Source organism: Triticum aestivum, chromosome 2B, assembly GCF_018294505.1.
Source record: "Triticum aestivum cultivar Chinese Spring chromosome 2B, IWGSC CS RefSeq v2.1, whole genome shotgun sequence".
NCBI classification, from domain to species: domain Eukaryota; kingdom Viridiplantae; phylum Streptophyta; class Magnoliopsida; order Poales; family Poaceae; genus Triticum; species Triticum aestivum.
In genome coordinates this window covers 702,201,347-702,213,751 of record NC_057798.1, presented here as the reverse complement: position 1 = coordinate 702,213,751, position 12,405 = coordinate 702,201,347, and the positions used below count along the sequence as shown (strand labels likewise).

Genomic DNA, 12,405 nt, shown 5'->3' with positions numbered 1-12,405 from the left:
CACTATTTTAGTGTTCTAAATGCTCTTATATTAGTTTACGGATAGAGTAAATAATCGTTGGGGTCCTGAGGCTGGCCTGACTGCCTTTGGAAGTTAATTTGTTGAGTTGGTACTTTGTGTTACTATCCGCAAGGCCTTTCCTGGAGAAGATGTGATTGTCTGTAAAATCTTTCCTGCAGCAGAATTCGCTAGAACAACATGGAACCTTGTCCTAGTGCCGTATTAACAATGACGTTCCTCTGTAGATCATGGTTTGTACAACTATTTAGTGGGCTTCAGTATATGAATGGCAGCAGTGGCAACAGCATAGAGCTGAAGCAAAGTGAGCCATTACGTTGATTCGGTTATTACTGTCATGCTTCTGCTGTTACTAATTGTTACTGAAGGCGATGGCAGGTGTACACCCGAAATTTGAGTGTGAGTAAAATCTCAGAAATTAAACCACCAGTTGGGACAGATTCTGAGAGTAGGCGTTCGTCTGAAAAAGAAAAAAAAGATAGAGCAGGGTAGCACAGTGAGGGTGGATCGATGAAGGATGTGTAAGGGAGTTGGTGAGTACTAGAACAGTTGATCAGGGTTGTAAGAGTGGGGATGGCACCAAAAAACATGATGGAACCTCACAAATCATTGCTAGCTGAGAAACGAGTGGCGCGAAAAACAAGACTCTTCTTCAAATCACGCACCGAGTCTTCAGAATTAGATAGCTGGGCTGCTCGAGATTCACGACATAAAATTTCTCTCTCTTGCAGCATCAGAGCCTACTTTTGGCAGTTTAAAGCTACTCCCTCTGTCCCAAAATATAAGAACGTTTTTGACACTAGGAAGCTAAGGCTAGCTTCAATCCTCGCACCAAGTCCCAGCATATATAGTGCCGCTTGCAACTCCGTTAAAGCTCACCTTTCAGTAAGTTAAGTTAGAACAACGAGAGAGATAGAGTCGTGCAAGTGAATCGAATTAGTTAAGCTTTGTCTTAACGAAGACAATGTCAAAGACGGGATTTTTCGTCTAAAAATATTGCGAGATCTAATCAGCATGCACCAAGTCATGGGAAGTACTCCCTCCGTCCCATGATGTAAGAGCGTTTTTAACACTAGTACTAGTATAAAAACGCTCTTATATTATGGGACGGAGGGAGTGGTAGTAACTAATTGATGGGTTCTAGAAACTCCCCCGGCTAGCTGTCCCTGCCTCGGGCATCGACTCCAGTGACTGTTACTCCCTCCGTTCCTAAATATTTATCTTTTTAGGATTTCAAATGAAATACCACATACGGATGTACGTAGACACATTTTAGAGTGTAGATTCACTCATTTTGCTCCGTATGTAGTCACTTATTGAAATCTCTAGAAAGACAAATATTTAGGAATGGAGGGAGTAGAAGTTAATTTGTTGAGTCGCTAATCATTACCCTGGGTGACTGCACATGACAGTTTCATACGAGATGAGTTGCTTTGGTCCACTCATTACTGTTATGCGATCCACTTACTACTGTTATGCTTCTGTTGTCAATTGTTACTGAAAGTGATGGCAGGTGTGCACCCTAATTTTAACTGCAAATGAAATCTTGGAAATTAAAGCACCAGTTGGACTAATTCTGAAAGAGCAGGCGTGTCCGTCTGAAAAAAAGGTATAGTTGGGTTGTGCAGACAGAGAGGGTGGAGAAGCTGGCGTAGTAGTACAGAGTTGTGAGTACATTTGTTTAAATACTACTAGAGAGAATGATCAGCAGCTGTAGGCGTGGCAATGCCACCAACGGAAATGATGGAACTTGAATAAGTGAAGCCTCCTAAGCATCCTGTGAGGTACTGAGGTGACTAATTAAACTTTAGATCTCGGAGATCGTCACGGCATTGACGCATTTGAATGAACCTGGTTAGCATCAGCAAATTATAAACAATGACACCAGAGTCTGAGTCTCATGTGCCGGCCTGATTACTTGGCAATGGCAGAATTTACTCGTCGGATACATATATAAAAATTAATGGACGTATTTAGAACTTTCGGATGGAGGGAGTACAAAACAAGCAACGGAGACAACAGGAAGCTCAAACCATGGAATTATTATCCAAGTCTGTTTACGGGATAGGCAGCCCAAAGTCGTATCGCTTTGGTCAATAAAATCCAAAAGGTTTATATTGATCCCAAGGGGTACAGATCCATTATTATACGCCAAGTAACATCAAAAGTGCAGTGCGGGCTTCCGAAGATGGAACGTCTAATGTTTTTTCGCCTGGGGAATTAATCGGACTATTGCGAGCGGAACGAGCAGGGCGAGCTTTGGATGAATCGATCTATTATTGGGCAATCTTATTGGGAATGACAAGGGCTTCCCTGAATACCCAAAGTTTTATATATACCTAAAGCAAGTTTTGAAGAAACCGCTCGAGTTTTAGCAAAAGCTGCCCTATGACACCAGGAACACTCCCATCCAAGGAACAAAACAAAAAACAAAAATCAACCTCGTTATTAAAGATGCCACCATGGGAAGTAGAGGTTGGAGGGTGACCATGCCAACATATATAGTCTGCCACCCCTGCCGGCTGGCTTAGTTTACAGGTGGAGGGTAGCGGTTCACGATCATGGCACCAGAGCGGTGACATGGAACGCTGCACCCTGCAAGTAAAGCAGCAGACATGACGCTCGTCACTCCGATGGAATAATGCCAACTGGAGTGGTAGACAAAATGGCAGGTCACCCCAATGGATTGGATCAAACTAAAATAATCGCTGCCAACTAAGCGCTCGGTGGCACGCGATTAAAATCTGGACCTGGCTTCAGACTTGGTGCTGGGTCTCGTAATTTTAGGTGCCATTGGGAAGTAATCAAGTCGCGGGGGTTGGAAGATGGAGACGGAGACTTCTCAGCTGCTCCGCGAATAGTTGAGTGCTCCATGTGCCACAGCCTTGCTGTTTGTCTCTACTCGCTGCATTTGGAAGTTTGTGGAGCCGCTGCTTGTGTTACTCATGTGATTGGCTTGGGCAAAACCAATGTAGCTGCGAGGCAACCGTGGCTTGGATGCACTGCACCTACAGTGAAACCAAGACGACCATTTCAGATCTTGTATCAACTGACCTATTGTAATGCAACTGATGCCGACTGGCAGCACAATCGCGTTGGCAGAGGGACTATGACATATTGAGATCCCCTTTCCCCTCTCTCGCCTGACCCGTGACTCCGTGAGCACCAAGGGGCGGTGGACCTAGCCGCACCGCCTCCCCTCCACTCCCCGCGGGTAAAGCCCGGTCGGTGTAGGCTGCGGTGGGGCATTTTCTCCCCTTTCGACTGGTGTGTGCAATACGGGGCGCAACACCACGCCGGGGGCACAACGCTAGTGTGATGCGCGGTAACAGTGAGTCAGAGGGGCGCGCCAACGGCATGGGCGGATGGTGGGGCTGCGACGGCTACCTTGGTCTTCGAAGGAGCGGTGGTGCGTGCTCGGCAGGCCTGCATCGGGCTGGACCGCAGCCGTCAGATCTGACAACGGTGGCCCGAACGATCTAGTGCACTGATCGGCGTGGGCTGGAAGTCGCGGCCCTACCTTCAGGCGGCCATGGCTGGCGGCGGAGGGGGTGCGCTGCGGGCGCGTGCTGGTGGCCCGGATCCCTTGGGGATCTGACCGGGTGCCACGAGCGCAGTGCGGAGGAGCTACTCAAGGTCGTCCGTGGCTCTGGCCAACTTTGGTTGCTCCCTGCGACTCCGGTGAGCGGAGGGTTAGGCCAAGGCAGGGTTCTTCCCTTGCCCCAGTCTGGTTCGCCCGTCGCAAGGTGGTTGCAACTGGCGGTGGGTAAATTGCTGTGGTGGTTGGCGGTCGGCTGCGGGGCGCAGGTGGTGGTGGAGCCTCTTTTTCCCGGTTCGAGCCGTTTGTGCAGGGTACTCATGCTCGGGCCGACCAGTTTTGGGCCCCGGACGGGTCGGAGCTTCACTCTGGTAGACGATGGTGGGCTCGGTCTGGGTGGTGCCCACGGGCGCCGAGGTCCCTCTCCTTGCAGGTATGGTGGTGTTGGTGGTGGTCGGGACATCATGAGTCCGTCGGGCAGATCAGAGTCAAAGACCACGACGGCCGTCGGTAGTCACGGAGTTATGTCTCCCTTGGTCCACTGGGACTGGCTGGAGGTGCAGGTGTCCACGCCCCTACCATGGAGGTGTCGATCCAGTCTTCGTGGCTGATGTCGGGCTTGGAGTGAAAGGAGACGCCTTTTACTCCCTCTGCCGTGGTGGGTGCACCATGATGTGGGCGGATGGTAATGGCTTGGGACATGGATGCTGGGGTGGCGGTCCGCATTGTTGACTCTCCGACAGGCAACTTCGCGGCGGTGGTGACTCTTCGTCTTGGTTGTATGGGCGAGGGGGTACACGGCCCTTGCAAGCAAACAATTCACACCAGGACCCAGTTGGCTGTATCATTAACTGATCTCACGCAGGGTTACTTCTGATAAATGAAGATTTGTATTATCCTTTTGGTCTGCAAAACAGATAAATTTAGAAACAGGCTAATGAGGCAAGTGATGAACGAGGCACTGATAAAAGGCAGCTGCTAGTTCTGAAACAAAGTTCGCGCCAGTGGAGCAGGACCAATACAAAGGTGTCTTGAACATTTTTTGTCGTGAATAAAGGTCTCCTGGAAACTTTGAAGAGTCTTGCTGAAACGTATTATCAATGTAAACCAGCACTGCAAAAGTTTCTATCGGTAAATTCTAAAAAAGGGTTTCTATTGGTAATAAAAATAAAAGTTTTCATTGGTAATAAAACTAGAGCTAGGTTGCGCAGAGAGGGTGGAGGAGCTAGCAAGTAGTACCAGGGATTATATGCAGAGACGTAAATTATATTTGTCTAAGATTGCAGAGAGATGATCAGCAGCTGTAAGTGTGGCAATGCAACCAGCAGAAATGATGGGACTTGAATAAGCGAAGCTTTGCAAGCACCCTGTGAGGTGACTAATTGAACTTCAGATCTTCACGGTAATGATTCATGTGAATAAACATGGTTAGCACCAGCGAATCATAAACACTGACGCCAGAGTTTGGTGTCTCCTGTGCCGGCCTGATTACCTTACTCCTCTGGTGGTTGGCAATGGCAATATTCAGTCTCAAAGGAAGGTACAAGAAAAGCAGCAGGAGACAACAGGAAGCTCAAACCATGGAATTATTATCCAATACCGTTTATGGGATAGGCAGGGAGCGACTCGCTCGTCACCAGGAACACCCCCATCCAGGTCAAGGAATAGAACAAAAAATGACTTTGCTATCGAAGATGCCACCACGGGAATCAGAGATTGGAGGGAGAATATGCCACCATAGCTGTCCTCTGCCGCCTGGCTTAGTTTACGGGTGGATGGTAGTGGTTCACGATCATGGCACTAGAACGGTGACATGGAACGCTGCACCCTGCAAGTAAGACAGCAGACATGACGCTCGTCACTCCCATGGAATAGAGCAACTGGACTGGTAGACAAAATGTCAGGTTACCCCAATGGATTGAATCGAACTAAAAGAATCGCTGCCAACTAAGCGCTCGGTGGCCTTTGGAAGTTTGTTGAGCCGCTGCTTGTGTTACTGAAGTGATGGCTTGGGCAAAACTAATGTAGTTGCAGGGCAATCGCGGCTTGGATGCGACGCACCTACAGTGAAACCAAGACGGCCGCTTCAGGTCTCGCGCCAACTGCTGTATTCTAATGCAACTGGTGCCGGAGGCACAATAGCATAGCAAGAGGGATCGATTTCGCAGCAAGCCTAGGCCAGGACCCAGTTGGCCGTATCATGAGCTGATCCGACGCAGGGTTACTTCCGATAATAAAGGGATAAAAACGCATCAAGTCCTTGCTGGACTCATCCTGTTGGTCTGCTAAACAGACAAATTCAGAAATAAGAGGCTGATAGTGAGGCAAGTGAGGAACGAGGCCGGCCCTGACAAAAACAAGTCAGGGCCTCGCAATTCTAGAACGCCATGTGGGGCTTGTCATCTCGGTGCTGTTAACTCTAGACTAAGAAACGAGCAGCCACCGTGATTAGCACCCCCCCCCCCCCCCCCACCCTTAGTAACCCTTTCTTAAGGTTATTATCCCTTCCCAAAATGTTGCAGGAGAACAGTAAGCTCGTAATAAGGCGGCATAATCCAGGGCTCCCTCCCCAGTCCTCACCTCACCACGTACGTGCATCGACCCGATAGACCAAACGAGAGAAAGAAAAATACACCTCTGAGGCATCGGGACCAGAAAGGGCAGATGCGCTTACGGATTGGGGTTGGATGCCGGGCGTCGCCGTCCGCGGCGGAGAGAGAGCGGAGGTGGATGGATTCGCCGGCGAAGGACTTCGGCGAAGTCATGGTCGGCCGCCTTGTTTCCTCTTCCTTGTGTGACTGTGACCTCGTCGCCGACGCCGACGAGTAGCAGCGCATAGGAGGGGTGGAAAGTGCGGGCTTCCCGCAGCCCCTCTATGCCATTCTGAAGCCCAGTGACTGGCCCAAGTTTTTTGTTAGAACACGTGTCTGGCCCAAGTTAACTAGGGCACGTTAAATCCTTGTAAATTCCATTTCCCAAAAAGAAAAACCATGTAAATTCGGGGATTTCCCCTAAAAAAAAGTAAATTTCAGGATTACCCATAAAAATGTAATCTATTATTATTATTATACCTAAATAGTCATCCCCACTATCCCATTTCTCTTGACATGCAGCCTATCCACCTCACCATCCATGTCCCACCACATGCCTCACATAACATGGCAAGCCATATCATCCACTTGCATCTTTTTTTTAAAAGAAAAATCCAGTCCTCCGACTATAGCGTTGCAAGCCTGTAAACTATCGTCCGCTGCAATTACTCGCCCAACAATTGATTTCTGTTGCTTGCTTCATCTTCTGCACAAAGTCTGCTGCCTCTTTATCTTCTCCACATAGTCCGATGGATTTATGTTCCCCTTCATATTCTCCCCAAGCATCGTTTTAGTGCTTGATGGCCTACGGGCGGTGATTGTCAGCGACCACATCACCAGAACTCGAACCTCATCGCTCTCTTCGCCTCCAAGTAGTTCCCCGAGGCGCCGCCGCCCGCATCATGCCCTGATCCACCTCCCCAAGGATCTCCTCTCAGAACCCACCCCGCTCATCTTCACAGACACCTCCTTCGTGTCCTGATTTCCCAAACTCGCTGGCTTTGGCCTTTCTTCAGTTTGATTGCGTTTTGGATTTCGTTACATCCTCGCATCTATATTTTGCAGACCTGGGTGCATGATAGAGCTGATTACAGGGTGCCCGGCCGCGGCGGCGGACGCAGTCGTGCTGACGTATGCGTGCGACAGGGCTAGGACGCGGGAACAGATTAGCTCTTCTGGCTTTCCCAAGCTCCGGTGATCCGGTTGACGCTGCCTAACAGCCTTCCACGTTCAAGTTGGTGACACTAATTAGATTGAATCTGTAATCATTGATGATTTTGTTTGTGTCTTGAACAGCTGATCAGGTGAAGGCGCTGATGGAGTGATGGTCATGGTAGGGACGTAGGCTGCAAGTTTGACACAAGGACGAACGGATGCCTCCATGTCAGATGAGCTTTGCGGCAAATTTGTGTCACCTTTTTTGGCGTCTCTAGAACCCCATATCTCCTGCCCGCCGTGTCATGAAAAAGCCCCTAATGCTTAAACAGTGCCAAGGACTTCGCCTGTGAGCAGGTAGCTACCGTCTTGATCCACCCAATTAACCTCACCGTGTCATTTGGTTTCACTTCCTGCATGGTTAGTTTCTGTACATACAAGTGGTGCTGAACCAGACGAATTTGGAGTCCCCTTCTCCTACTGTACCTACCTCTCAACATTACATTGACATGTTGAGATTTAGCCAGCGAGCCGTTCAATCCTCTAGCCATATTAGGTTATTCCTTATTGGCTCATTTCTAAATCCTCCTCTACCATTTTGCTACTTCACCCTGAGGTAATCATACAACTAAAACAACGACACTTATTTTGGATCGGAGGAGTACCTTCTACCATGACTTCTGTTACTATTTTCAATGGATATTTGTATTATTTGCATATCCGACAATGCATGTTTATTCGTTGGTCTTCTGGGATGAGGTCAATTTGTGTTAATTATCAGTTTTCCTATATGGGAACAAGCAGGCGTAGATGCTTATGGTACATTGACTAGAATAGAAGGAATCTTCGGACAGTGAAAAACTCAAGACATCAGTTAGCTGCTCACTTGCATCTTTCTTTAATAGCTGCTCACTTCTAAGCGACAGAGTAAATTTTGGCAGAAACTCATTTGCCATGACCATATCTCCATATTTTCTTTCCAGTGGTTACGACTTGGCTACATAAATGTTAACATTTTCATATAGTTGAATAAATGCCTTTTTTAAAGTCCATGTGAACCAACCAAGTGTATAATAATTATTTCAATGGTTTTGTAGGTTTTTACCAAAAAATTATTCTTTCAACATAAATATCAAAATTTCACTTAAAATGCAGAAGACAAACAGTTCCGCAGCAACGGGCGGGGCATCATCTAGTGTTATCAACACGTCTACTCCACCATTTTTTTACAAGAAAAACTACTTATTGAGTTCTCGATAATCTTTACACCATCAACTAAGAGTGCTACGATTTTCAAAAAGCAAACAAAAAAAACCTAAGAGTGTTACGATGGTTGTAGATGAATTTTCTTAGCAAATGTTGTAGATCGATTAGGTAACCCAATTGAAGGAGAAATAATTTTGCTTCCCTATCAAGCTCATGGGCCACAATATTTGCTTCCCGAGGCCAATGTTAAAATGAAATTTCAATGAACTCAGTTATTGTATGCTAGCAATTCTCATAAATCATCACTGCCAACCCTCATCGACTGCTGGGAGGTGCTGGCACGAGTGCGCATACCCATGTGTCGCTGGCTCCCTTCCATGGTGATTTGGGGTAGTGGCGATGGTGAATATGGCGACGGCCGTGACGAATAGGGAGACGATGGTGGCAAATCGGGTGGCGGGGACGACGACTATTTGGGAAATGGAGTAGTGGCGTGGATGAGTCAGAGTTTTGGGGATGATGGACGACGAAGATTTATAGCGGTGGGGGGTGATGGGCGACGAAGATTTATAGCAGTGGGAAGGGTCAATCAGGAGCCTCACGGTGGTTGCACCGTTCTTCACAGTGAGAGGATCACGTAGGAGATTTGGGAGAATTGGGTTTTTTGCTTAAACTTTTAAGTGTTTGAGTTATAGCTATAAGGCTTTTGTTAGATATAGGGTATAATTGCGCCAAAGATGCCAATATGAGGAGTTAAGGATTTTAGGGTTCCATTAGAGATGTCTTTAATTCTCATAAATCGTCCTCGCCTAAATCACATTGGTAGCATATGTTCTATTCTATTCGTCCTTGCCTTCATTCTTTTCGCTCCAAGTATGTATTTTGGTTATTAGTTTTATTTCCTTTTCACTTTTTCCTTTTGTGTTTCCCTTTTTCTTTTATTCTATTTTTTGTTTCTCTCTCTTCCTTTTTGTCTTTTCTATAAATAAATTATTTTTAACAGATGGATACTTTTCAAATACATGACGATAATTTTTCTAAGATATATTAATACTTTTAATATACGATGACTATTTTTTTAAACAGGATAAGCATTTTTTCAACATAAATCAAACTTTTTCAGACACGTGATGAACATTTTAAAATATTATTTACAGTTGTGAAAAAATCAAGTATAAACATGTCTTAACAATATTTTCTAAATATATATTTAACAAATTATTTTATAAAAAATAATATTATTGGGCTACGCTAAGGCAAACCATATAATGGGAGGCGTGAGTGTTTGCTGCCATATTTGCTTTCATTTCATAAACACTTGTAACTTTATTCATACTCGCAATCATTACAGGTACACTGCTTTAGATCTATCATCCAAGAATACAAAGTAACTCATACAACTAGAACTATGATAAATCTCTTGGAGACATCTTCTTTCTGGCGGACGAAATAATGCCAAAACTTTAGTAAAGGTTGCAATAGGACAGGAGCAGCTACCTCTGTTCACTCGCACAAACTTGATTAGCGATGAAGGTTTCTAAAAGCCCCATTTTAGCTCATCCGAAAAGATGAAAAACACTGAACACTAAATGTACTTAAGCTATGATGATCTCCTAAAAGTGCAGGCCATCAAACCATAAATTTTTCACGATAACGTTGAAGAAAGAATTTAACACCAAAAAAATCAAAACAATAAAAGCAACATGATGCAATAATATAAACTCGTCAGATCAGAATAATCTGCTTTGAGAGGAGACAGACCTATATTGTTCCATGACATCACCATTAAAAACAAAAAAAAACCACAAAAACACCACAATTGTGAGTCTTCGGTTGTTATGCTATTCAGATCTGTTCCCGTAGGGCAGGGCGGGAATTCGGCAGCCCCCGCCGCCAAGGCCTGCGCTCCCGGCGCCAACGCTGCTGCGCGATCTCGGCCGGCGGCGGAGAAGGTGACCAAGGCCGCGGGCGGAAAGAGGAAGAGGAATCCGGCTACAAACAAGGCGCTTCCTTCATCCTCGAACTCCATCCCGGCAAGAAGTGCCCTGCCGATGCCGTCCAACGACGCTGCTCCCCCTGCAAGCGAGGTGTTCGACGAAATGGCCGGAAGGTATGAGTCTTCAGTCATCGTGCTTTCCTTTTGTTTTCGCCATTTGTTGCTAGCTCGTAACTTGTCATCGTTCAATATAGCGGTGGTTCAAACAATGGAACTGCCGAGTTCGTGACCTTGTTGGACACCAATGTCGTTGACATTGATCAAGCCCCGTTCGCATTCGAGTACAATGAAACGGAGGGTGGCGTGGATGATCATGGTTGTGAGGATGAATTGGCCGAGATCGAAGCGGAAGCATTTGAGCAATCACAATCAAAATCTGGGAAAACCCAAAGATCGAAGAACTACACGATCTTGAAAGATCAAGCTTTGATCCAAAAGCATGGAGTGCGGTGTCTCTTGATGCATGCACGGGTACTTCTCAAACCGCCAAGAGATATTGACAAAGGATCAAAGATCAGTACTTTCGCATCATGACAAAGTATCTCAATAGGACTCCTCACACATTTCGGTCGCTTCAAGGCCGTTGGGAGAACATCAAGCCTATGTGCAGCCGTTGGGCTGCTTGCTTGGAGCAAGTACGCAATGCACCTCCAAGTGGTACCGTGGAATCTGACTATGTGAGTTTGAATTTGAACTTATTTGCGAAAACTTATGTCAATTGCGAGAATTGGGCGTTTTCTGTTTCCGGGTCATCGCGGTGGTGCCCGAGCAAAACCCGCAAAAGCCGACCCGTAAAAAGGCATATTCTAGAATATACTTTTATGCCGGTCCTTTTGAGGGGTCTGCGTCTGTGGCCATCTGCGCTGGCCCACAAAAGCGGTTTTGCGCGAACTGCAAACGCGTTTTGCGGGCCGGCGAGATGCGGGATCTGCTAGAGTTGCTCTTAGGCCTTGCTACTGCTGTGAGTTTACTGTGCTGTATTCTCCTGCAGCATTTGGGAAGACTGCGTACGTGTTAATCACGGTGGCTGCTCGTTAAGTACGCTTCTTATGCATAGCTTAGAGTTAACAACACTGAAATGGCAAGCCGCGCATGGCGTTCTAGCATTACCGCTCAAGTCAACACTGGACCCGAGCTGATTCACGAGGAGCGTTTTTGTTACTGAATACGTAGAAGATTTTGCTATGCTGGTTTTACGTTTCAGAAAGCCTCTTCAAAGACACCTTTTTTTCTCGACAAAAAAGTTTCTAGACACTCCATGGCAGAGCAGTACTGGTCCTGCTGTGCCGGTGCCAACTTTGTCTTGGAACTAGCAACCGATCTTTGTTAGGGCCTGGCTCACAACCAGTTCTGAATTTGTCATTTTACCTACCAAAAGGATGAGTCCATGACTCCATGTATTATTATTCCTTTATGAGAAGTAACCTTTCATGAAATCAGTTCAATCCATGTGCATCACTGATCCCTCTACTGATGTGATTGTGGCGTGGGCACCAGTTGCACTGGAATACAGCAGTTGGCACAAGAACTGAAGCAGAGGTCTTGATTTTGCTCTAGGTTCAGTGCATTATTGAACCCAAGATTGCTTTAGTCTCCATGGCTCCGTCGTTAACTGGGGTTGGGTCTTCGTCCTCTCGAGTCAATTCCTCTGCCTCTGCAATTGCACCCAGCAATGCGAGGGCCCCGACGCCACCGGCCAACCAGTGAGATTTGAAGCATGACCTTCGTGCCACCACATCTGCCTTCTTTCCTCGCAACTACATTAGTTTAGGTCATCAGATCCATTGTGGACAGTCACACCTCTTTTCTTTCCTCACGAGACAAATTGTAGTACCCAAAAAGGTTTTCGCCCCACTTTATATATAAAGCACAGATCAATCACAACCCAAGTACAAACACAC

General features: G+C 46.5%; 1 long non-coding RNA gene across 1 annotated transcript; it reads right to left on the bottom strand.

The window, feature by feature from the left end:
* Positions 1-5,120: 5,120 nt before the first annotated feature.
* On the bottom strand, positions 5,121-6,452 carry LOC123042183 (uncharacterized). Its single transcript, XR_006418721.1, has 2 exons — positions 6,231-6,452; positions 5,121-5,384 (listed from the first exon to the last, which is right to left on the bottom strand). It is a non-coding gene; the product is annotated as an uncharacterized lncRNA (long non-coding RNA).
* Positions 6,453-12,405: the final 5,953 nt, after the last annotated feature.